The 23,483-nt window shown below is 36.0% G+C and overlaps 1 protein-coding gene and 1 long non-coding RNA gene across 5 annotated transcripts in view; one reads left to right on the forward strand and one right to left on the reverse strand.

The window, feature by feature from the left end:
- The window catches only part of WIPF1 (WAS/WASL interacting protein family member 1), a 172,750-nt gene that overhangs the window by 100,179 nt on the left and 49,088 nt on the right, over nucleotides 1-23,483 (forward strand). For 2 of the 4 annotated variants that reach the window (XM_074215677.1, XM_074215678.1), the window contains exon 2: nucleotides 1-23,483. This exon is cut by the window's right edge and continues 5,002 nt beyond it. The gene's annotated coding sequence lies outside the window, so the exon portion shown is untranslated. The other 2 variants (XM_074215676.1, XM_074215675.1) reach the window with 1 other exon arrangement.
- The window catches only part of LOC141507734 (uncharacterized), a 42,804-nt gene that overhangs the window by 18,053 nt on the left and 1,268 nt on the right, over nucleotides 1-23,483 (reverse strand). Inside the window, exon 2 of the long non-coding RNA XR_012474262.1 lies at nucleotides 13,204-13,337. This is a non-coding gene — a long non-coding RNA (uncharacterized LOC141507734). The remainder of the gene's footprint in view (nucleotides 1-13,203; nucleotides 13,338-23,483) is intronic.

Here is a 23,483-nt window from a genome sequence, read left to right on the forward strand (position 1 = left end):
CAATTCATATTTGGGGGAATCACTGATGGTATAGAGAAGAGTTCTGGATGTGAAGTCAGAGGACCCAGAATTGAATCCCAACTGCCTCCTGCTATACACTGCGTGACTCTCAGAAAATCCCTCCACTTTTCATGCTACCACTTTCTTCATCCATAAAATAAGGAAATTGGACCAGGTAATTTCTAAGATCTTTTCCAGCTCTAAAAACCCTATAATCCTATAATTTACTTTATTTGTCCTAGATCCAATGGGAAAGGATAAATATCTTTCTGGTGGAGCAGAATCAAGGCAAGAATGCCTTTCTTCGATTCTTTTTATTAAGCACCAAATTTTCTGGAAATAATTATCATCATCTGGAGATGGCAAGACCATGACTTGTTAGTCCAGAAAGTAGTACAGTAACAATAGAACCAGTTATGGATTACATTCTCACCTCTGACACTTACTAACTATACAACTTGAGCAATTTGACCTCCATCAGCCTCAATTTCTTCACCTGTAAAAGGAGAGGATTGGATTCAGTGGTTTCAGAGGTCCCTTCCAACTACAAATCTATATTGGTATGACAGCTTGACTCAAAGTCAAGAAGTAACTCTCTCAGTCTCAGTCTCTTCATGTGTAAAATAGGAATAATAATAATAAAACCTACTTCATAAGGTTGACATAAGACCCAAAAGAGATAGCATATATATAAAATGCTTTGTAAACCTTAAAAGAGCCATATAACTCCTGGCAACTGATATTATCCTATGGGCCTGTGAAATATATCATAACACAATCATCACTTAATAGTAGACTTAAGAATATGGATATGACGTTCCAAAAGGGTCCAGAGTCCATGTCAAAAAAGAGAGTAAAATTGTATAATGCTTCCATACTTCAGAAAATCTAATTTCATTCACATGGGCACTCCCAGCTCCCACCACTACCATCACCACTATCTCATGCTTAAGACAACTTTATGAGTCACTGTGGCAAAAATAAAAAAAAAAATTTTAAATCACCTATGGGCTAATTTTCTGAAGATGAACTTCTACAAACTGAATTAGTTTGGAATCCAGACAGAGAATCTCTCTTTGGACCTGTAAGCTTGTTAACACCTGGCCAGGTCTGCCTTCCATTGACCTGACCTCAGTGGACTTCAAAGAAAGAGAGAATGTACTTTAATGGACCTCTCAATTCTTTCCTATTTACTGATCATTTTTTCTGTAGATTACTCTCATTGACAATTGACTCAGGCACAAATTCCTTTAATTATTGCCACTTCCACACTCTCCCTTCGTGCTATCAAGAAATAGTCAAAGGAGGCTATGATTCTAGAATTAATCTTCATTAAAACAAGCTCAGTGGGGGCAGCTAGATGGCGCAGTGAGCAGAACACTGGCCCTGGAGTCAAGAGGACCTGAGTTCAAATGCAGATTCAGACACTCAATTAGCTGTGACCTTGGGCAAGTCACTTAACCCCATTGCCTTGAAAAAAAACCTAAAAAAATGAAATTTAAAAAACCCAACTCATGGCTCCTTAGAGCAATGTAGAGATTTTTTAAAACTGTTTTTCTTGTTTTAAGGATGGTTTTCAATATATCAGCATCCCACTTCCTTCAACTCATTATTTTTTGTGTGGTATGGAAGAGTAATTCTTGCTGGTCACTAGTCTAGCCTAGCCAAGCAATCTGATGATTGAGTGATGACTAAAGAAACCAGCTAATATATTTTCATGTTTTCACATGATTTCATGGAACAGTTTCTCATTTGCTAGTTTTGGCAGGAGACAAGGGTAGGTTGTCCTCTGAGATCTCTCTCTTTCTCTCCCTTTCTCTCTCTCTCTCTCACACACACACACACACACACACACACAAACACATTGCATTTCATTACTATCCGGTTTCAGGTTTGCATGGATGAGTTATTCACAAAGTTCAAAAAATGATGTCCTTATTTCACCCTTGATCTGCTTCTCGGCTTTCTGAGAATTTCTGAATTCTGTAGAATTCTTCTTGGTGGGTTATTCCAGTTAATGTGTATCATCTAAAGTTATTTGGCCTTGATTAATTATATCAACTGTAAGTTTAATTAAAGTCATTATTAATTTTGCTTTTTTATTAAAGCAGCTCAGCTTTCATCTTTTCCTTTTTATTTATATAAAAAGGTAATTTGAATCTCTGTTATTAATATGCTTTATAAAGTTTTTTGATAAATAATTTTTCCATAAACTAACACATTTATGAAGCTAGCAATATTCTCTAATAACTTAAGAGTAAACCATTACCATTATCACTTGATTTTTTTCTCATATTTCCAGGTCAATGAGCATGTATAAGGCTTTCAGATTGCAAATGTCATGAGACTATGTTATATTACTAGTATTATGCATTTAAAAAAATATCTTTCAAAAATCCACTTGCATTTTTGTATAAACTATTTGATGTTCAGTTGTTTTTAGATATGTCCCAACTCTTCCCAGCCCCATTTGGGGTTTTCTTGGCTAAGAGATTGGAGAGGTTTGTCATTTCCTTCTCCTGCTCATTTTATAGAATCTAAAGCAGACAGAGATAAGTTACTTGCTCAAGGTCACCCAGATACTAAGTATTTGAGACCAGACTTGAACTCACAAAAATGAGTCTTCCTGACTTCAGGCCCAGCACTCTATCCATTGTGCCATAGCTGTCCCCCATACTACCTGTAGTGTGATATGATAGAAGGAAGATTGACTTTAGAATCAAAGAACTTGAGTTCAAGTCCCAACTCACCTATTTACTACCTGGGCCCTCATCTGTGAAATGATGGAATGTAGATAAATATGCTTTTAGATTTCTTATAGTATTAAAATCTATAAAACCTGGAGTTTGAAGAAAAAAAATTAATCACTTTTCTTCTTGGTTTTTTTTAAACAATGTCAAAATTATCTTCTTAAATTTTAAGTCCAATCATGTCTCTATACAGCTAAAAATTTGGTGATTCCTGTTAATACATGTAGATAAAATACAACTCCCTCAACTTGGTATTTAAAGACCTTCCCATTCTCCTTTCTGCCTATGATATATATCCCCTTTTCTTCTCTCTCTCTCTCTCTCTCTCTCTCACACACACACACACACACACACACACACACACACACACACACACATACATACACCTCTCACAGGCTATCTGCCATACCTGAAACTCACTCTTTCATTTCCATTCAATTTGTATTATTTAAACACTTTCTATGTACTTGACACTATGCTAAGTACTGAACTTACAAAGAAAAACTTAAATAGTGCCTGCCCTCAAGGAACTTATATTGTACTAAAGGTAAACAGTATATGCACAAATAAGTAAATATGAGCAGAATATATGTGTGTGGGGTATGGTAAATATGAGTAATTTTGAGAGGATAGCTTTAACAACTGGGAGGGAGGGAGATTAGGGAGGTCAGGAAAATCTCATAAGATATTACGTTTGGACTGGGCTTTGAAAGAAGCTATGGGTTCTACAGGCTGAGGTGAAGAAAAGGGCATTCCAGTATACTGCTTATACAAACACTTGGAGGCCAGAGATAGAATATCAAAATGTTCCCCATGGAATAGAGAGTTTGATTCATGCATTGTCTTCTACTGGAAGCCTTTTCTGATTCCCTTTAGCGATTAGTGTTTTTACTCCTTTTTGTTATCTTATCTTTCTACATATTTTATCTCCCTTATAAAATGAAAGCTGCATGAAGATTGGGACTTTCTTATTTTGTTGTATTTCCGGCACTTAGCATACATAATAAATTCATCTTTGACTGCATTGGATTGGGAGTAACCAAAACCCTTCAAGAAGATTAAATTTTGAAAAGACTAAATAAATAATGAAATAATTCTAACAAAACAGTAATATGTATCCTATATGTAACTCAACAATAAATACAAATATTCTGTATGATGCAACAAATATCATATCATAGAATATTCAAAGGGACTTTAGAAGTCATACCATTTTTAAGGATTTGTCTTTCAATTCAATGACCTTAGTACAAATTTTTTAAAGTCTTAATATGCTTATATGCTTATAATCTTTGAAGAATCCTCAATATTACACTGGACCAAGTATTTCTTTGACCCTGAATTGTTTCTTCACTTTGCTTATATCTTTCCACTTTCCCTATCACTGAGCATTTTTCAGATGATTTCTTCTAACAAAGCCCTGAGAAAAGGAACACAGGGATATACATTTTCACCCTTCATTTGAGTATGAATGGTTGAACATAAAAATGAAAAAGACAGTGATGGTGAAAATACAATTGTGAATAAATGGATATCAAGACAAAAAACAATAATAAACATGGCTTTTCATATTATCCCTGAACAGTATTGTATTTTAGATTAAGGAAACAAATGAATAGAAAGTTCCTTTAAAAAAAACAACCACATTAGAACAGTGATACAGGCATTGTATGATTGTAATGACCAGTCATGACCACAAAGAAGAAATAAAAATTTCATCTACTTTCCTTCCTTAGAGCTGCATCTCTCTCTGTCACACACACACACACACACACACACACACACACACACACACACAGGCTGTCCCCCCATACCTGAAACTCACTCCACCTCTTATACAATATTGCATATGTTGTCAGATATGGGAGCACTATTACTTGATTCTATTTCATTTTTTTCTTATTACAAAAGAAAAAGACTCCTTTGAATAAAGGCGGAATAAAGATTAGGGGAAGTATGGTATATTCAGACATGAAAGCAATAGGGATCATTAAAGTGTAAATTTTTAAAAAGAAAAAAAAAGGTTCCTTAGCCAAAGACCTTTTTACTTTGGAAAATAAATTGTCCCTTTGGCTCTTCTCACACTGGTTTTCTGAAAAACTTGGCCAAGAAATGCTTAATACCTAGAATTTTTTCTAAGTGGCTTAAGCTTCATCTTGATTCTGGGCACTGAACTAAGATTTTTTTATGCCTGACTGCCACCATCTTGTGGTGCCAGTGGCTAAAGTGAAGAGCAGGACTCCTGTTTTACTTTTTCAGACATTAGACCTTGCTCAGGACTGTTTTCCACCAGCTTAGAATACATGAATAAAAAAAATAGCAAGAACTTTGTGCTACCTTTGGAAACATTCATTTAAGTGGCAGCCCTGATATGGTGGGAGAAAGTTTGGACTTGGAGACAGAAGACCTGGATTTGAGTTCCTCTCCAGGCATTTCCTAGATGTCTACCTCTTGATAAGCCCCAATTTCCTTATCTTTGACAGAAGGATAATATTATCTTTTTACCTACAAGATGCATAATAAGCATAATGATAATTTATGTAGAACATTTCATAATTATACAAATGTGAGTTATTATTATATTCCACTGGTTATTACTGGAAGGCAGCCATGAAAATAATCTTGAGCTTTGGAGCTTCCAGCATGCTTCCAGTGGAAAGAGTTTTGGTTTTAAACTGAAACCCAGCTCTTCTATTTACTGCCTCTTTTGACCTTGAGCAAGTGATTTAAGCCCTGTGGGCCTCAGTTTATTCATCATTAAAATGAGGAAGTTGGAATAAATGACTAATACTTTTTTAAAATATCTATGATCCATAGGGTATTTCTGGGGAAAGTTTTGGACAAGTAGTATTATTCAGCTGTCATCTCCAGATAGTACCAGTGAAATGATTCAATTCAACAAAGTATTAATAAGGAATAGCTAGATGCTGCAGTGGATAGAATCCTGGGCCTAAAGACTGGAAGTTCAAATCTGGCCTCAGATGCTCACTGGCCAAGTAACCTTGGGCAAGTCACTTAATCCTGTTTGTCTCAGTTTCCTCATCTGTAAAATGTGCTAGAGAAAGAAATGGCAAACTACTCCAGTCTCTACCAAGAAAATCCAAATAGAGTCACAATTGAGGAACAACAAGAAATTATTATATAACTTCTGTATCCAAGGAACTATGTTAGGTTCTAGGAAATACAATAAGTGAAAAACTGTCCCTTGCCCTCAAGGAGATTACTTTTACTTAGGAAGAGTAGTAACATAAAATAAATGAGAAACATTAAGTATGAAGAGCTCATAAAACTAACAAGTAGGGGAGTCTGAAGATTTGAAGTCTCGAATTGAGTCTTGAAGGATGCTGAATATTCTAAGGAGTTGAAATAGTAAATCATCAATTCTAGTTTGCCTGCTGTTACTATGGTGACACTCAGGTGCTGTAACCCAGTTAAAAAAAATACTGCAGTGACCTTCAAAGAGTTAATATTCTCAGTCCAAAATTAACATTTAATAAAGGTTTGTTGAATTCATTAAATTCTATCCCTCTTTAGTTTTTTTCTGTTCAACTTTTATGAGAAATTATATTAATGAGGAAAGTAAACATGGTTAGATGGTTGTACATGAGGCTATTCATGAAGCCTAGTGATGTTTGTCATTACAGAAAGGGGTGTTGGCATGGGTGAGGAAGGAGGGCATAGAACTGACCCAAGTTCTTCTCCTGCTTAAGAACTTTTAGAGACTCCTATTACCTCTAAGATGAAATGTAAACTCTGGCGTTTTTGTCCAATCTCTTGCCTAAATGCTGTCATATAAACCCTATCCTATCTTTAGAAAACACTCATTCATTCACTAGGTCATTAAACATTTATTAAGCAGCTAATATAAGCAAGGCACTATACCAAATGCTAGGGTTACAAAAATAAAAACAAAGCAGCCCCCTGACCTCAAGGAGTTTCCATTCTGCTGAGGTAAAGCAACATGTTTGCACAAATAAATGAATATAAATGAGATAGAAAAATAAATACAAGACAGTTTCAGTGGGAAGGGCACAAGCAAATGGAGAGATCACTCAGAGTTTCCTTTGGCTGTTGGCACTTGATATAAAATGCCTAGAAGAGCCTTGAAGAAAGCTAAGGAGCATATTTTAGGTATAGGGAACAGTCCCATATAATGGCATGAAGTTGGAAGATAGAATATTGTCCATGCGACAATAGGCCAGGTTGGTTGACAGTAAGACTGTGATGGACTTTGCTTGAAATGCCAGGCAGAGGAGGTGATGTTTGATATTGCCTAGAGGCTGGCAGAAATATGAATTAGAAGGCAATTTAAGTCCTCCAGGTGAAAGGTGTGGAGCGTTTACATTAGGATGGTGGCCATGCATTTGGAGAGAAGGAAAGACATGAGAGGAATGCAGAGGAGTCAGAATCCACAGGATTTGGCAGCTGATTAAACAAGTGAGGGTGGAGTGAGGAGGAAATGAGGGAGAGGGATGGGTTGAGGATGATTTCTTTCAACTCATAGCATTGAAGAGTTTTATATAGTGTATTTTTAATCAATGATGATTTTTGTCCTTTTTTAAAAAAGCAGACCATGACATCAGGGAGGTGATACCATGACAAGCAAGTGAATTGGATTTGAGGGGAGGGGGGTGGGGAGCTGTACTAAGTCACTAGCCTCACCTTCTCCTCCAGAGCCACCTGGGTCCAGTGACCAGATATAAATTAGGATGAGTGGAGATGGCCCTGGATGTAAGGCAATCAAGGTTAAGTCACACAGCTAGTAAATGTCAAGTATCTGAGACCAGATTTAAACTCAAGCCCTCCTGACTCCAGGATTAGTGCTCTATCCACTGCACACCTAAGCTGCCCTTAATCAATGCTTATTGATTGGTTGAAGAAGCCCTTTCCTAATTCCCCATTTCTCATGCCTTCCCTTTATTGATTATCTTGAAATTTTCCTGAATGTATGTTGCTTAGTATATAGTTATTTGCAGGTTTCTTCCCCTTTAGATTATGAGCTCCTTGAGAGCAGGTACACTTATTTCTTTTCTCTATACCTCCTAGGGTTTAGTAGTGTGCTTAATAAATGTTTGTTGACACCCTAACAGATTATTATTTGGTTCCTTCTAGTCTCGGGTTAAGTATCACCTCCTCTGGGAAATCTTCCTTGATCCCTCCCAGTTGTTAGTTCTCTTCCCACTCAAATCACCTTGTATTGATGTATTGATATTTTTGGTATTTTCATCCCAGTAGAAAATAGAGGGTCCTTAATAGAGTCTTTTGTCTCCATTGTCTCTTGCTTTTGTCTTCTTGTCCCCAGAATCTAGCCCAACATAATAAGCATGTAATAAATGTTTGCTCATTTTTAAAAGTTGAATTGATGGTATCCATGAATATCTTTCAAGACAAACTCATTTTCCCCATTTGTAATGGACTTTGAAAACTATTTATAGAATTGGTATAAAATAATTTTCCAAAATATAAATCTACTTTTTTCACTACATTTTTTATATCATGGGTAAAGGGAAGCAAATCAGACTTTAGGCTTAATTGTTCCATGATGTTGTCATATTATGGAGAAAAGAAGATTAATTAAATAAATATGACTTCTTGGGTTCCCCTCCAGGCCTCTGACTTGATTTAAGCCAAAGCTGATTGACCTTCTTGCTACTTGAAGAGTCTTAATTTCCTCTCTGGGCCAAGAGGAAGGCACTCTGTGTTTGGAATCATATATAGTTCAGATAACATTTTTCAAGGTACATGTCTTCTGGGCTAAAGACTTTGTTTCTTTGCTTTTTAGATACTTTTCACAAGTTTCTGGAGCTGTACATATGAAAGGAAACTGTAGGCAAACCCCTAGTCCAGCCAGGAAAGTAAGAAAACAGGGACTAACATGGTTACTCACAAAGTGCCATGTGACTATATCCCACCCTGTCTTCCCACAGACAGGCAGATGTTGGGGATGAGGTTGGAAGGATTACATCTCTTCTCAGGGTTCTGCCTTTCTCCATATCTTGGCTAAACCAAATTGATTTAAATAGTAGCTCTGCCTTTGCAGCTACATCTGCAACTCAGAAGACTTGGCTACACAACCTTGCTGCTGATAGGGAAAACAGGCTGCCTGAAAAATAGTTTTTTCCCTCATCCCTTCCAGGTTGTCTGAAGTAGGATTAGGAAACATTGTGGAATATGCTCCCAAATGGATGGTGCTGAAGTAGAAAATTCCCTAACCCTCAAATGGGAAATAAAAAGCCAAGTAGTAGCAACATGGCACCCACCACTCATTATCCAATCTCATAGGAGCCATATTTTTTAATGGATCTATATTGTTGCTGGCTGCCTCCTCTTTCCCCCCCAGTCATTAAATGACCCCTTCTGCAGCTCTACAGAACTAATTTAAAGCATTTGAAGATTTTCTATCAATCTCATTCAGGTACAAGGAGAAGTGGGTGGTCTGTTTAAGAAGGAAATTCCATGACTTCCCTTAAACAGTGACCAGTGTGAGAAAAACAGGCCTAAAAGGCTCTGGGGACTTGAAACATGTGGTTTTGTATGTTGCCAATCAGGAAAGTAAATAGCTATATTTGAAATATTACCCAGTGGTCCATTTTGCCTCCCATCTGTCCTTTGAACCCTACCCCCCACCTTCAAGATGTTGCATTTCTTTAAAACTTAATGTTGTTCTTTACCCTATGTGAGACAAATAAGGAACTACAGCTAGGGCTCACAATTTATTATCATAACCTCCTTCCAGGTCAGCTCCTTCCTGTGGCATAATCACCACAGCCCTTCCTTCTCTCTCAACTACTTCTGCTCCTATGTTTTCCTCCTTCTACCTTAACCCTTTTCCCTCCATAGCCCTTTGAGGTTTGCAAAGTATTTTACATGTCATCTCGTTCGATCCATTATACAACTTGTGTAAATTTTACATACTCTTATCTTCATTTTACAGATGAGAAAACTGAAGTGACTTACACATGGTTATTAAGTAGCTCAGGCTACATTCAAACTCAGTTCTTTTATTAGACTTTAAGTCCATAACTCTAGTCACTATGATGCCTAGCTCCCCCAAAAGACAAACCTATATATTTTTTGCTTCTACAGGATTGGATTAGATGAACTGATATGATTACCTCTTCTCATATTTCTTTTCTGGGACAAAGCTTGTTGTTTGTAATTTTGCAACACTTATTTTCAATTGATTTTAGTGGTTCTTTTTACATTGTTGTAGTCATTGTGTTTACTATTTTTTGTTTTGTTTTGTTTTGTTTTGCTTTGCTTATTCCCTTTGTATCAGTATTCATCCTACCACTCCCTAAATGTTGAGCATTTGCCTAATTATAATTGCTCAGAGCAATTATAACATAGCTGAGAACTTTTCTTCTAAAATAAATTCTTTTAAACTAAAGAGATGGGAACTAAATGAACCTTAGAAGTCATCAAATTACTTCCAGGTTCAAAATAAACTAAGTTTTGTAACAGTGTTACAAAGAGTTTAAAGATTTCAAGAATGTTGTCCTATCCAACTCCTTAGAAATAAGAAAATATAGGTCTGCCTTTACACTGACTCCTACACTACTTAAAAGGTGAGATCAAATTGTAGATAAGACTCATTACTGGCCCTGAAGTAGCTGGGGTCAACCAGTCTGTTTACCCTATAACAAAATGAAATTATAGTCCTGCTACTAGTCATTGTCTTCAGAGTAGTGAGTAGTGAGCCTTGTGATAAAGGAGTTTTCCTGTTGTTCCATACTGTTCCAGACCAGATTTTGAAATGTTTATTTTGTGTATTCTTGGTAGCTAATATGGACTGAAATATGGATTCTCCTGAAATTGCTCTTTACCAGTTGTCTAACCTTGCTCAAATCACTTTCCTTCTGGACCTCAGTTTCCACAATTGTAAAAAATGAAGGGATTGAATGAGATGGTCTCTAAGGTTACTTCCAACTTTAAGATGGTATCTTTCTGTCTCTTTCTGTTACTTAATTCTGTTGTGATACAGATGATCTCAGTTCATTGTTAAAAGGAAAAGAGACTAAACTAATCTACATCAAATTGTTAATAATTGATGATTCCTTAACCTTCCTAAAGGCATTTTTGGTTTTAAAAGAAGTGATATTTTAATATCAAAAGAATAATAATAATTCTAACTTCTGGGACTTCAGGTCTTTTATAGTAAAAGAAAATGAAAGCAAAGTATCAGTTTGGGATTGATGATTTTAGTGAGACATCAGGTATACTTGGCAACCCCATTCTCCCAGAGTTAACTTTCCCCAAACTGCTCTTGTTTGTCACAGTTTCTGCCCTTCCTTTTCACAACTTTCTCTTTCTCTACTTTTTATCCTCAAGTTCTTTCACAAGGTCTCTTGGCATTCCAACAGTGGACACCAGGCCCACCCTTCTTATTGGAGTTGTTTGTTCACGGCTGAAGGCAGGAGCGTATAAACTCCCAGTGGTCTGCTTGCTTCCATGGAATTCTCTTAATCCTGCAAGCCGGCAGATGTGAGCTGCTGTGGCCCGTGGGGATCATTGGTGATTCTTGTGACTCTCCACATCCAGCAACTGTTCCAGACAGTATAGGGAGGGGAGACTTTTCTGGGCACATCTTACTATGAACCTTCCTTCCACAAAGGCCACATGTTGGAATGAAGAATTGGCCTTCAAGTTAACTTTATAAGCAGATTTATTTTTACAAACCCATAAATCAACTAAGATTTTTAAAAATCAAAGAAATCTGTGTTTTAAAGTATAACCTCTCCCCTCAAAAAGCAAGGGATGTGGCTGAGGATCTCATAGGATTTGAGATAAAAGGGATCTTAATACCTCTCACCAGAAAGATGATCCCTATATTAAGATATAAATCAAGTTGACTAAACTTCCTTTTACAGTCATTGTTACCACTGTCCAGATGCTAATATTTAATGTGACTGAAGTCCAAAGGCAACATTAAAAGAAATGTTTTTCCATATTTATCAGATGGTATGATGAAAAGTATGTAATAAAAGTCTTTTTCTGAGTATAGGTCAACTGAAGCACTTATAACAAGCTACTTAATAATTAACCAGAAGTGCCATATTGAATTGATATCCTCTTACTCTTTTCTCCCATCTCAAAAAAAAAAATGGTGTGGCATAATGAACAGAATCACAGAAGTGAAATTAAGAGATCCTGAATCAAATTATAGCTTGCCCCTGGACTCTGAGGAAGTTATTTAACTTTAATGTATCTTAGTTTCCTTATCTGAAGCAACCTCTAATGACCCAAATTGCAGTTAGAGGAAACCTCAGAAGCCTCCTAGTACCCATCTAAGAATCCCCCTTATAATATGTCCAATGAATAGCCATCCAGGGGTGGTTGAAAACTTCCAGAAATGGGAAATTCATAAGCTATCAGACAGTCCAATCTACTTTTTAGACAAACTTAATTGTTGGGGAATCTTTCCTAATATCAAGCATAGATCTGCATCTCTGTAATTTCCATCCATTATTATTCTTGATTTTGCTATCTGAAGACAGGAAAAATAAGTCTAGTTACTCTTCCACATAAAAGTCTTTTAAATACTTAAAGTTTACTCTCAGGTCCCCTTTTGGATGGAAGACATTGCCTGTGATGAAGTCTTCTGAGCCATTCTCCAAAATTCACATTTTTTATTTAGGAGACCATCAGCCTTTTCATTTGGGTTTCCTGGTCTCTCTTGGTGGAATGGGTTGAATTTATTCATAATTACTAAAACAGGAAAAAAAATAAGGAAGAGCAAGGAGGATAGAAGGAAAGAGGATAAATGGGCCAAAAGAAACTAAAGGGAAGTGCCATAAATTTTTGTCTCCTGGCACCTATAGGGTAGAGGGAAAGAATGGCTCCCTTCCACACCAAAAGATAAACAATGAGACTGACATGTAATAAGGATGAACAGTTTTCCCTAAAGAAATGGTTTTTCACCTCTGCGAGAAGCTGATTTTGAGGAAGACAAGAAGAGGGCTTTTCCATTACCCTGGGGAACTTAGTTTCTTAGAAATCCCTTAGGAAATACCCTCTGTTTCTTGGCAAAGGTTTTTTTTTGTTTGTCTATTAATTATGCTATTTTTCATAGGTCAGAAGATCATAGATATTTGAAGCTGCTAGTGACCTCAAAGATCTAATTTTATGGATGAGGAAGCTAAATCCAAATATGTTCAATGATTTGTACAAGGTCATAAAACTAGTAAATAACAGAGGCAGAATTTGAACTCTGGTTGTCCTTTTATTCCAGATCCCCTATTCTTTCCATCATATCATATTTTATGTATCACCTGATTAGGTAATGTGACAAGCTAGAAAATTTTGTTTAAGCAGCTTGGGCAAAGATAGTACGTTTAAAAAGAGATAAACATTACTAAATGGGTCTCTCTTTCCCTTCCTGTCCCCCTAGGAAATAAGACCTCAGAACCATCTTTGGTTTCAATAAATGTAAAATTTTGGATTTTGATCTTACTTGGAAGCCTTAAGGACTCTTTTCTTTCCCAAACTGGACTTTTTCTCACCCCTTCTCTTCTCTTAGCCAATCATTCCATCATTTGCCCTGGTCTTTCAGACTCTCTGTCATATTCCCAAGATTTTCAAATGACCCTGTTTGGAAGGAAGAATATATTTCAAGTGAGTATAAAATATGTTTCTATTCTGTCTTTTCTTCAGGGCCTACGAATTTAGTGTATGTCAAGAATAAGATCACTCCTGATTTCGTATGAAAGAACAAACCTAGTGGTTTGCTGTTTTTCTCCCAGAATGTGCATTCTAGAGCCAAGACCATACCAAGCAAATGGGTAGCAATGAGGCCACAGCCTTGGGATAAATGAAGGCCAGATTGAGACTTGGAACTGAAAGGAGTTGAAAATGTATTAAACATATGCTTAGTTGAATATCATTCAAAATGTACTTTAGTGGGGGGATGAAATATTAAATATAAAGGATCTTTGAAAAGGAGATAAGTTATACCTTGGCATAGCCCAGTCTGCAGACATGACAACAGGCAGCTAGGGACTGTCAGTTTCTTGAGATCATTACCTATCAGGTATGTTCTGACCCATACATACCCAAAGGAATAGAGAAAAGCCTAGAATAGTAGTGTTTAGTCTTTTTCTGTAACTTGGATCCTTTTGGTAGGCTGGTGAAGGTTGGGAATCTTTTCTCACAATGTTAGTAAGTGCCAAAAACAAAATACATAGAATTTACAAAGGAAATCAATTACATTTATACAATTACAGTTATCTATATCTATCTATATGTATTATATATATAGATATAGATATAGATATCAAGTTCATGAACTCCCAAGTTAAGAACTTGTGGTTTGAAGTTATTTCCTAAAGACATACATGATGCTGACCTTATAATCTTTATGCATTATGGTCCTGCAAACACAACTAATACAAAGGATAGCCTTATTTTTTCTTTTAAATTTTATTTTCAATTATAAATTCTCTCCTCTATTCCCCTCCCCATCCATTGAGAAGGAAGAAAAATGGATCCCAAAATAAATATGGCCATGCAAAATAAATCTCCACATTGGCTATGTTTAAAAACAAACAATGAAAAGAACTTATATTTTGATCTGCACTTTAAGTCCATCACTTCTCCATCTGAATGTGGATCGCCTGTTTATTGCCTTTGGAGTTCCTGAGTCTTTCAGAATTGATTATCTTACAATATTATTTTTGCTACAGAAATAGTTTTCTTGATTTGGTTCACTTAATTCTACATCAATTCATACAAGTCTTCCCAAGATTTTTCTGAGATCATCCTTTTTATAATTTCTTACAGTACAATAATATTCCAACACATTCATATATCATAAGTTGTTCAAAGATTTTCCAATTGATTCACATCCCCTTAGTTTCCAGTTCTTTGCTGTCACAAAAAGAACTGCTATAAATATTTTTTACTGACATCTTTTCCTTTTTCTTTGATCTATTTGAGGTGTAGACCTAGGAGTTTACTATTAAGTTTAATAATTTGGGGTGGGGGAATAATTCTTCATTGCTTTCCAAAATGACTGAATCACTTCACAGTTTTAAATGCATCAGTGTACTTCTCTCTCTCTCTCTCTCTCTCTCTCTCTCTCTCACACACACACACACACACACACACACACACACACACACACACACACACCATACTATGCATACTTCTATTTATCAGCTCTTAATTTGGATGTGGATAGCATCTTCCTTCATAGATACTTTATAGTTGAATTGATTATTTATAATACCTAGAATAACCTAGTAATTCACAGTTCTTCTTCAAACAATATTGCTTTTATTATACACAATGCTCTCTTAGTTCTGCTCATTTCACTCTTCATTATTTCATGCAAATCTTTTCTTTTTTTCTAAAATCAACTTGCTCATTTCTTACAACTCATTTTTTATTCTATCACAATCATATACCAACCTTATTTAGCCATTCCCCATTTGATGGGCGTCTCCTCAATTTCCAGTTCTTTGTCTCCACAAAGATAGATACTATAAATATTTTAGAACATATAACTTCTTTTCTTTCTTCCTTGATCACCTTGGAAAATTGATCTATGAGTGATATTTCTAGATCAAAGGTCATACCCAGTTTTATAACTTTCTGAGCATAATTCTAGAGTGCTCTTCAAAAATGATTGGATCAGTTCACAGTTCCACCCACAGGGTATTTAGTGTCCAAATTTTTCCACATCCCTTCCAACATTTGTCATTTTACTCTTCTGTCATTTTAGTAAATCTGATAGGTATGAGATGAAATCTCAAAGTTGTTTTAATTTGCATTTCTCTAATCAATAATGATTTAGAGCATTTTTTTTCATATAGTGATAAATGACAAACCCAAGAGATAAAGTTTCTGGATAAACAATAATCAATTTATTAATTAGGCTAACTAATAAGCAATAAATTGAAGATCAGTGGTTTCTCTTAGCAACCAAACATAAAACCACAGACACTAAATGCTTTAAATACTTTTGAAAAAGGGGATGCCCCCTGACAAGAGAAATCCATCCTGATTGGTAGACATTTGATGAAGAGGTCGGCTAAAATGTCTTCCTCTCCTCCTTCTGAGAATGTGACTTGATCATGAGACTTAGCTACTATCTCCATTCAAACCACTCTGGTTGATTTTCTCTTTCATGAGTTGAATCACTCTAAAATCCAATGGAGAAATCCAAGAATATGGGTCTATTCTCTCAAGGAAAGAATTCACTTTGATTAGATTTTATATTCATTCCAAATGGAAGTAAGGTCTCCCAGTTGGTTAAGTCCTGCCCAAGATCAAGGAGCATATTCTCAAAGGATTAAGACAATCTCTTCCTTTTTTGTATCATCACATCATAATCGATTTATACCCATACACTCTGTCAAAGTATGCTCCTTTCAACTGTCCAAATAGAAATATAATTCTCAAAAGATAAAAATATCATCTTTCTATGTAGGGATGTAGAGTTTAGTCTAATTAACTCTTTTTCTATTTACCTTTTTTATGCATCTCTTGAGTATTGTAAAGATTATATTTTCTGCTCAGTTCTGGTCTTTTTATCAGGTAAATTTGAAAATCCTTTAATTCTTTGAATGACCATCGTTTTCCTGGAAGAATACGCTGAATTTTGTAGAGTAATTGATTCTTGTTTGTAAACCATGGTCCTTTGCCCTCTGGAATATCATATTCCAGGACCTCCAAACCTTTAATGTTGAAGTTGCTAAATCCCAGTTAATCCTGACTGTGTTTCCTTGGAATTTGAATTGTTTCTTTTGACCATTTGCAGTATTTTCTCCTTTTGCTGATAATTCTGATATTTGACTACAATATCCCTTGGAGTTTTTATTTTTGGAATCTCTTTTGGGAAGTGTGTGGTGGATTTGTTGAAGGACTATCCTCTTTTTCTAGGATATTAGGGCAGTTTCCCTTGATAATTTGCTGTAACATATTGTACAGGACCTTTTTTTGATCATGGCTTTCAAGTAGACTGGAAAGAAATTATCTTTCCCAGATCTGTTTTCCAAGTTGGTCATTTTCCCCAAGAAGTACTTTACATTTTCTTCTATTTTTCCAGTCTTTTGGTTTTGTTTGATGGATTCTTGACGTCTCATAGAGTCATTTGTTTCCACTTGCCTAGTTCTAATTTTTAAGGATTAATTTTCTTCATTTTGCTTTTGTGTTTCCATTTCCAGTTGGACAATTCTACTTTTAAAGGAATTGTTTCCTTTTCCATTTGTCAATTCTTTTAAAGGTATTGTATCTTCAGTTAATTTTTGTGTTTTTCTTTCCAATTTTTCATATTCTCCTGCATGACTCTCATTTCTTTTCTCACATTTTCTTCTTCCTCTCCTCTTTGGTTTTTTTTTGAGCTCTTCCAAGAGAAACTTTTGGATCTGAAACCAATTCAAAACCCCTTCATGGCTTCACATGTAAGGGGAAGCTAAGTGGTGCAGTGGATAGAGCACTAACACTGGATTCAGGAGGACCTGAGTTCAAATCCATCTTCAGATAATTGACACTTGCTAACTGTGTGACCCTGGGCAAGTTACTTTACCTTGATTGCCTCACATATAGGGTCATCTCCAGTTGTACATAGTCTTCTTCAAGAACAAAGTACAAACATCAGGGCAATCTCCTTTCTTAGCTATATCCCTCAGAGACTAGCTTATTGACCTACAGGGTCTAGTCCCTGAATAAGGATATAAAAAAATCTTGATCCTAATTAATAATTGATTATTAATGTAATAGAAGATAATAATTTCTCTCAATATAACTATGTATAGCTTTGATTTCTTTATCAAAAACTGCCTGTTCATATCCTTTGACTATTTATCAGTTGGGGAATGATTAATAGTCTTATAAAATTGACAAAAATTCCCTATATGTTTGAGGCCTTTATTTGAGAAATTGCCTATAAAATTATTTTCTCAGTTTTCTTCTTGTAATCTTGGCTACATTTGTTTTATTTGTATAAAAACTTTTAAATTTAATGTGATCAAAAGTATCCATTTTCCATCTCAATACTCTCAATCTCTTCTTTATTCAAAAATTCTTTTCCTGGCCACAAGTCTGACAGGTAATATATTCTATGTTCTTCTCATTTACTTTTGCAACCTCTCTTTATATTTAGGTTATGTATATCCATTTTGATCTAATCTTGATACACAATGTGACTTTTGGTTTGTGCCTAATATCTGCCAGACCACTTTCTAATTTTCCCAGCAATTTTTACCAATAATGAATTCTCTCACAAACGTAGATCTTTACATTTGTCAAAGACAAGATTACTATATTTATTTAATGTGTATTGTATATCTACCGTGTTCCACTGATCCACCTTTCTATTTCTTAGCCAGTACCAGATAGTTTTAATAATTACTTTACATTGTTTTGATTCTTTTGATTTTTTTTTAGGTTTTTGCAAGGCAATGGGGGTTAAGTGACTTGCCCAAGGCCACACAGCTAGGTAATTCAAGTGCCTGAGGCCGGATTTGAACTCAGGTACTCCTGACTCCAGGCTGGTGCTCTAGCCACTACATCACCTAGCTGCCCCCCCTCCTTTGATAGTCTTGACCTGGTCTTCCAAATGAATTTATTATTTTTTCTAATATAATTTTGGGAGTAATTAAATTGAGATGACAATGAATAAGAGGATTAGTTTGGAGCATTTGTTTTTTTAATCATATTTATCTCCTTTAAATCTTCTAGCAATTTTTATTGGGGTTGTGTCTGATCTGCTTCTTCCTTTGAGGCTTGGCTTATAGATGTTTTCAAGTTGTTATCTTCTTTCATATTTGAGTCTTGAGCTTCTCTGCCACCATTGAGATTCTATGGTTGTGTTCTTTTTTTTTTAATTATTCTTCCAGCTTTCTTCTTGACTTTGACTGTATGTTAATGTTGGATTCTGACTTCTCGGGGTAAGTGAGGGGAGGGTGGAATAGAATTCCAGTCTGAGCTTCTGTCCTCTTATGTCCTTCTGTTGCTTTCACAGGTCAGTCTGGAGCCTGAACATTTTCAATGCTTCACTGCCTTCTTGGTCTTAGTTCCACAAGCTGAATTTGTTGGCTTGTGTATAGCTGAGTTTCAGTAGCCAGATGTTAGACTCAGTCACTGATAAATTCTGCAGATTGAGAGAAACTGAATTCCCCTATAGTCTTAGTCTTTTGCTGGGGCAGTTCCAGTGCAGGTTAGTATGCTGGACTAATGGTTATAATGAGTTCCTGCTCTGCCCCTCAGCTCAGAGACATACAACTAAGTTTCTGGAACTTTTTCTGTGCCAGTACTCAGCTAAGGACCTACTTACTTATAATCGCTCCTCTCTGCCCTGGATTGATGATCCTAGAACAGAGATGCCAGATTGTATGCATTCTTACTCCCAGAGGTAGTTCAAAGGTCCCCTGAGTTTTCTTTTTGTCCTGGTGCTACCTGCCATGATGCTCTGCCTTAGTTGCCCTTCAGTACCTGTGCTCTAGAAGGCTCTCCATCCCACTACATCCTCTTGGTCAGCTCCCATTCCCATTCTCCACACAAATACAGGAACAAAAGAGAAAAATAAGTCTAGATTCCTGTGGGTCTCAGATTACTCAACTGTAAAAAAAGATAGGTTGGATTAAATTCTTTAGTAGTCTCTGATGCTAGTGGTATGGATGTTTAGTGATGAATCATGGAGGAAGAGAATTAGGATAAAATATTTCCTCATAGTGTCCTAAATATTCCTAATGGAGTTAGAGCTAGGAAAAAACCTCAGTCAGCTCTGGGTGGGACAGTGAATAGAGTACTGGCTCTGAAGTGAGGAAAACTGGAATTCAAATATAGCCTTAGAAACTTACTAGCTGTGTGACCTAAGGTAAATCACAACATCACACTCAATTTTCTCAACTGTAAAATAGGAAGAATAATAGCACCTACCTGCCAGGATTCCTATGCTTAGCATAGGACCTACCACATAGTAGGTACTTGATTATTATTATTATTATTATTATTATTATTATTATTATTATCATTAGCACAGTAACTAGAGTACCAGATCTGGAGTCATCAAGACCTAAGTTCAAATGCAACCTCAGATTCTTACTAGCTATTTAACACCTGGCCTAGATGCTTAACTATGTTTTCCTTAATTTCATCTGTAAAATGAACTGGAGAAGGAAATAACAATCCACTACAGTATCTTTGCCAAGAAAATCCCAAAAGGAGCCAAAAAGAGTTGGATACAACTGAAAAATGACTAAACAAAATTATTACCATTTAATTCAACCCCTTCATTTTATAGATGAAGAAAATAAAATGCAGAAGGTTAAATTGTTTGCACAAAGTAATATAGGTAGTAAGTAGTACAGATGCAATTCAAATCCATGTCCTCTGACTCCAAATCCAGCACACTATTTCCATACTTTCCATACATAATTAATTTTTCCCTTCTTTCAAGGTGATTTCATTGTTATTCATCTATACTACTGTCAGTTATTTGTTCAGAAATGTCTTCTTATTCCATCATTTCCAACTCTTGGTGACTTCATTTGGGGTTTCCTTGACTGAGATCTAGAGTAATTTGCCATTTCCTTCTCCAGTTCATTTTAAAGATAAGAAAACTGAGGCAAACAGGATTAAGTGACTTGTACATTGAGTATATGTCTGAGGCCAGATTTGAACTTAGGAAGATTATTCTTCTGACTCCAGGTTCACACTCTATCCACTGCACCACCCAATTGTCCTTTCAGCATCTTACCACCTGCTATATTTTACCATACTTTAATAGTCTCAGAGGTACAACTCAAAGTGTCAAAAATAAGATTTTAAGACTCTAGTAAGACTTTGGGAACATATTGTATATACTGCACTCAAAGATTTTTTTTATTTTTTTTTTTTTAGAGTTTTGCAAGGCAAATGGGGTTAAGTGGCTTGCCCAAGGTCACACAGCTAGGTAATTATTAAGTGTCTGAGACCGGATTTGAACCCAGGTACTCCTGACTCCAGGGCCAGTGCTTTATCCACTATGCCACCTAGCCACCCCCATGATCTTTTTTTCCCCTTTTTTTTTAAAAAAGTTCTTTTTGCAAGGCAAATGGTGTTAAGTGGCTTGCCCAAGGCCACATGCCTAGGTAATTATTAAGTGTCTGAGACCGGATTTGAACTCAAAGATTTTTAAAGTTCATTCTCAACAATGTCTTTAGGTAGATAGGAAAAGTATTGTTATTCCCATCTTATGTTGAGGAAAAGAAGGAACTGAGAAAGATAAGTGATTTGTCCATGGTCACAGAGCTGCTAAATTAGAATAATCTTCAAGTCTGGTCCTCTTTCTGCTACACAATGCCCCTGCTCCAAAGTCCTAAACACATCCTGAGGGGCCTTGATTTACATTTTATATATGGAGCTCTGGCAGTTTCCAATTGTCCTTATTCATTATAAGCTTATTCAGACTTTTGAATGACAGTTTCACCTGCGACCCTCTGCCTTGCCTCTTTGCTGAGAAAAGTGAACATAGAATAATTCTCTGATCATTTCCAAACTATTGCTTCCCTTTTATTTCTACAAAATGGAAAATCAAAGTCTGTGATTTCTGACTATCAGGGCCTTTCAGCTTCTGATGTAAGTAAACCTGAGAGAAGAGGTGATGACTCTGAAAGTGGGTCCAGGAAAAAGTTGACCTTGTGACATAGATTTGTCATGACCAAATCCTTCTGTATTCTCTGTATCTAAGAATCTGAGTGACTTGAAACAGTATGGCACATAAGACCCTAGTAATATATAATACTAGTCATATATAATATATATGTGACTATATATAGATATATATGCCCTAGTACTATATAATACTAATCATGTATATATATGACATAATAATAGTCATATATAATACAGAGAAATACAGCACAATGGAAAAAACACCTCAAGAAAAACATATTCATCTTCATTCTCTCCAACCCCAAAATTCTACACTACTCTACCACTAAAGAAATCTCCCCTGATATGCTTTTTTTTCCCTCTTGTTCCCCTTTCTTTAAAAAAAAAGCATCTGCTGTACAGTCCAGAATACCACTCATTGGGCAACTCATTTCATTTCTGTCTACTTTAGCTTCCTTCACTATAAAATGAGAGTCATAATTGCACTTATCTTCCAGTTAATATTTATGAAGCATTTAGCACTTCTCTTTCCTATCTGTTGATGGCCCAGGGTAGGAGAGGAAGGGACTAGAATCAATTCTGTTACTTATAGTTGCCTTCTTGCCCCTGTATATTCAGTTGTCCTTACAACTATCATAGTATGATAACAGAAGACATGTTGCTGTGATTTATCTGTCACCCATAATATAGAGGTAACTTCTAGGTTCCAGTTGATTTCTATTTTGTTGTATAATTGGATGAACATTAATTGCTATGAGTAGTTGGGATAGAAATGAATATAAGATAAATTTTTACAATCCTAAACTAAAATTTTCAAATATGTCTCAGTTTTCAAATCCTCTCAACCTTTAATCTCTTCTAACTTTCCATATGTCCTTTCATCCTCCCAGTTCACTTCTCCTAGTTCATTTAATCATGTCTGACTCTTTGTGGCTTCACTTGAGATTTCCTGGCTACTGGAGTTGCTTGTCATTTCTTTCTGTAGCTCATTTTACAGATTGGTAACTGAGGCAAAGAAAGTTAAATGATGTGCCCAGAATTGCACAACTAATAAGGATCTGAGATGGGATTTGAACTATGAAAGTGAGTTCCTGATTTCAAGCCCAGCATTCTATCTACTGTGACACCTAGCTGCCCTCTTCTTCTAGTATCCATAAAAGAAAGAGGCTAAAATCAAGTAGAGAAGTGAAATTAAAGATACAGCCCTAGCATCCCCTGGACTAAAAACCAATTATTGGTCCCTTTAATCTCTTAACCTAATTTCAAGCTGATGTCACTTTAGGGTTCTTTTATCAACTACTGAGTACTTCAGTAATCATAGTTGTATTACATAAAAGAGATCTTGACATGAAAGGAAGGGAAGGATTTGGGAAGAAGAGAATAAGCAATTAGTAAACAACTACTATATACTCATAAATAGTGCTAAAAACTTTATAAATACTATTTCATTTAACTTCATAACAACCATAGAAAGTAGGTGATATTATGATCCTCATTTCACAGTGGAGGGAACTGAGGCAAACAGAAGTGAAATGAGTTGCCCAAGATCACCCCAGTTTGAAAAGTGTCTGATACCAGATTTGAATTCAAGTCTTCCTGGCTAGGCCCAGAGCTCTATTTGCAGTCTTCCCCTCCCTGAGATTGCCTTGTGAGTATGAATGACAAGAGAAAGTTCTGAAAGGCATTTGTTACTAGCCTAATTAATGGCAAAAGGCATAGCTTGATTCTAACTTGGTTGTTGGGAGCCCAGAGAAGATAAATCACAAGTGTGAACTTCATGCCCTCAAATAGAGGCCACATTATGAAGGAGGGAAGTAGGAAGGAGTGGTAAGGAGCAGAAAGAGCTCTCCCTTTTTTGGCCATCTGACTTTGGGATTAGCTTCCTTAAAAGCTTCTCATAGCTTATTTCATCTCTTCCTCTGTTTCTGAACCCATGGGTCTTTTAGAAGATTAAAGACTTTGTTCCCTCTATTTGCCACTCTTAACTCCCACCTTCCTCAGTGCCTTCCTTTTTGGGTATTAAAAAGATCGGGTCTACATTTTCCAGATCACAACTTTTCTGGATACACATTAGCCTATCAACAATGCAATTACACTAATTCTACTGGTTCCCTACAGTGCAATTATATTAATTCC

Source organism: Macrotis lagotis, chromosome 1 (assembly GCF_037893015.1).
Source record: "Macrotis lagotis isolate mMagLag1 chromosome 1, bilby.v1.9.chrom.fasta, whole genome shotgun sequence".
NCBI classification, from domain to species: domain Eukaryota; kingdom Metazoa; phylum Chordata; class Mammalia; order Peramelemorphia; family Peramelidae; genus Macrotis; species Macrotis lagotis.